Here is a 3932-nt window from a genome sequence, read left to right on the forward strand (position 1 = left end):
CTCCTACCCTGCCAAGCTCTCCAACGCCACCGAGCTCTCATACCCCCACAACCTCTCCAAGCCCACCAATCTTTATAACCTCACAAAGCTCTCCTACACCTCCAAGCTCTCCTACACCACCCCGAGCTCTCCTACACGCCCCATGCTCTCCTACCCTCTGCAAGCTCTCCTACCCCCCGCAAGCTCTCCTACCCCCAATCTCCCCCACAGACACGTCAAGGTCGCCTACGCAACAAGCTTTCCTCCCCGCCAAAGCTCTCCTACATCCACAAGCTCTCCTACACTCCAAAGCGCACCTACTCCACCAAGCTTTGCTACATAACAGCCAAGCTCTCCGAACAACCAGCACCCCTACCCACGCAAGATCGCTTATGCATCAGGCTGTCCTACACCCGCAAGCTCTCCTAATAACACAAACGTCTCCTACCCCGCTAGCTGCTCTACCCCACTAGCTCTCCTACCCCGCATGCTCTCCTACAAACCATAAGCACTCCTACCACATAAAGCTCACATACCCCCGCCACACCACGAGCTCTCCTACCCCACAAGCTCTCCTAATCAACCCAAGCCTCCATACACATTCAAGCTCTCCTATCCGTCCAAGCTGTCCTATTCCTCCAAGCTCGCCTACGCCACAAGCTCTGCTACTGTCCTCAGCTCTCCTACCCACAATGCTGTCCTACACCCCCGAGCTCTCCTACCACCCCCGAGCTCACCTAACCGCACAAGCTCTCCGACCCCCCGCAAGCGATTTTACCCCCCCAGCTCTGCTAACTCCCAAGCTCTTCAACCTCCCCAAGCAAACGTACCACTCCAGCTCTCCTACCCGCCCAAGCTCTGCTACTCCAGCAAGCTCTCCTACCCCGCTAAGCTCTCCAACGCCACCAAGATCTCCAAACCCCACAAGCTATCCAACCCCACCAATCTCTCCAACCCGACAAAGCTCTCCTACAACTCCAAGCTCTCCAACACCAAAATTAGCTTTCGTATCCGCCACCAAGTTCTCCTACCCGCTGCAAGCTCTGCTAACCCCGGCAAGCTGTCCTACCTCCAAACTCCCCGACCCACTGCCCAAGGTCGCCTACCCAACAAGCTTTCCTACTCCCGCAAAGGTATCCTACACCCCAAGCTCTCCTACCCCGCCAAACTCACCTTCCCCAACAAGTTCTGCTACATTCCCGCCAAGCTCTCCGAACATCCAACTCTCCTACCCGCCCAAGGTCGCTTACGCACCAGGCTCTCCTACCCCCGAAAGCTCTCCTATTTCCCCAAACCTCTCGTACCCCAGCTAGCTGCTCTACCCCACTAGCTCTCCGACACCGAAGTTCTCCTACAAACCGAAAGCTCTCCTACCCGCTCCCAAAACTCTCCTCATCCACAAGCTCTCCTACAACACCAAGATCTCATAAAACCTCCGCGAGCTCTCCTACCCCGCAAGCGCTCCTACTCCCCCAAGCCTCACTACACACGTAAGCGCTCCTATCCCTCCAAGCTGTCCTATCCATCCAAGCTCGCCTATTTGTAATACAGACTGAGGATGAGGAAGTTGTGTCAGAAACGAGCGTACTATGCTTAAAGAAAGGGGACGACAGTGGGATGAGGGCAGAGTTGGCTAAAGTAGACTGGAAACAAGTACTAAACGGTGGCACAATTGATGAACAGTGGAGGTCTTTTAAGAAGCTCTTTCATAGTGCACAACAAAAATATATTACAGTGAAAAAGAAGGGCGGCAAGAGAAGGGATAACCAGCCATGGATAACCAAGGAAATAAAGGAGAGTATCAAATCAAAGACCAATGCATATAAGGTGGCCAAGGTTAGTGAGAAACGAGAGGATTGGGAAAATTTTAAGCAACAGCAATGAATGACTAAAAAAGCAATAAATAAAGGGAAGATAGATTACGAAGGTAAACTTGCGCAAAACATAAATATAGATAGTAAAAGCTTTTACAGATATATAAAACGGAAAAGAGTGACTGAAGTAAATATTGGTCCCTTAGAAGATGAAAATGGGGATTTAATAATGGGAAATGTGGAAATGGCTGAGAGCTTAAACAATTATTTTGCTTCCGTCTTCAGAGTGGAAGACACAAAAACCATGCCAAAATTTGCAGGCCACAGGAATGTGGGAAGGGAGGACCTTGAGACACTTAGTATCACTAGGGGGGTAGTGCTGGACAGGTTAATGGGACTGAAGGTAGACAAATTCCCTGGTCCTGATGAAATGCATCCCAGGGTATTAAACGAGATGGTGGAAGGTATAGCAGATGCATTCGTTATAATCTACCAAAATTCTCTGGACTCTGGGAAGGTACCAGCGGATTGGAAAGCAGCCAATATAACGCCTATGTTTAAAAAAGGGGGCAGACAAAATGCAGGTAACTATAGCCCGGTTAGTTTAACATCTGCAGTGGGGAAAATGCTTGAAACTATCATTAAGGGAGAAATAGCGGGACATCTAGATAGGAATAGTGCAATCAAGCAGACGCAGCATGGATTCATGAAAGGGAAATCATGTTTAAGTAAATTACTAGAATTCTGTGAGGATATAACGAGCATGATGGATAGAGGTGTACCGATGGATGTGGTGTATTTAGATTTCCAAATGGCATTCGATAAGGAGCCACACAAAAGCTTAATGCAGAAGATAAAGGTACGCGGAGTCAGAGGAAATGTATTAGCATGGATACAGATTTGGCTGGCGAACAGAAAGCCATGTGTCCGTATAAATGGGTCCATTTCCGGTTGGTAATCAGTGGTTAGTGGTGTGCCACAGGGATCAGTGCTGTGACCACAACTGTTTACAATATACATAGATGACTTAGAAGAGGGGACAGAGTGTAGTCCAACAAACTTTGCAGATGACACTAAGATTAGTGGGAAAGCGGGTTATGTAGATGACTCAGAGAGACTGCAAGGAGATTTAGATAGGTTAAGCGAATGAGCTCAGGTTTGGCAGATGCAATACAATGTCGGAAAGTGTGAGGTCATACACCTTGGGAAAAAAAACAGTAAAAGGGAATATTATTTGAATGGGGAGAAATTAGAACATGCTATGGTGCAGAGGGACCTGGGGGTCCATGAATCCCAAAAGGTTAGTTTGCAGGTGCTGCAGGTAATCAGGAAGGCGAATGGAATGTTGGCCTTCATTGCGAGAGGGATGGAGTACAAAATCAGGGAGGACTTGCTGCAACTGTGCAGGGTATTGGTACGCCAGCACCTGGAGTACTGCGTGCAGTTTTGTTCACATTACTTAAGGAAGGATATACTAGCTTTGGAAGGGGTACAGAGACGTTTCACTAGGTTGGTTCCAGAAATGAAGGGCTTACCTTATGATGATAGATTGAGTAGCCTGGGTCTTTACTCGTTGGAGTTAAGAAGGATGAGGGGTGATCTTACAGAAACATTTAAAACCATGAAAGGGATAGACAAGATAGTGTCAGAGAGGTTGTTTCCACTGGTAAGGGAGACTAGAACTAGGGCGCACAGCCTCAAAATGCGGAGGAGCCTATTTAAAACGAGTTGAGAAAGAATTTCTTCTCCCAGAGGGTTGTGAATCTGTGGAATTCTCTGCCCATGAAGCAGTTGAGGCAAAGATAGATAGATTTTTAACCAATAAGGGAATTAAGGGTTACGGGGAGAGGCGGGTAAGTGGAGCTGAGTCCACGAGCACATCAGCCATGATCTTATTGAATGGCGGAGCAGGCTCGAGGGGCTAGATGGCCTACTCCTGTTCCTGATTCTTATGTTCTAATGTTCTTATGCCCCAAGCTCTCCTACTGCCCTCAGCTCTCCTACCCCAAATGCTGTCCGACACGCCCGAGCTCTCCAACCACCCACGAGCTCACCTATCCCCGCAAGCTCTCCTACGCCCCTCCCCCAAGCTTTTCTATCTACCCAAGTTCTCCTTCCCCGTAAATCTCTCCGAAGCCG

The sequence above is a fragment of the Pristiophorus japonicus genome, unplaced genomic scaffold, assembly GCF_044704955.1.
Source record: "Pristiophorus japonicus isolate sPriJap1 unplaced genomic scaffold, sPriJap1.hap1 HAP1_SCAFFOLD_58, whole genome shotgun sequence".
In the NCBI taxonomy this organism is placed as follows: Eukaryota; Metazoa; Chordata; class Chondrichthyes; family Pristiophoridae; genus Pristiophorus; species Pristiophorus japonicus.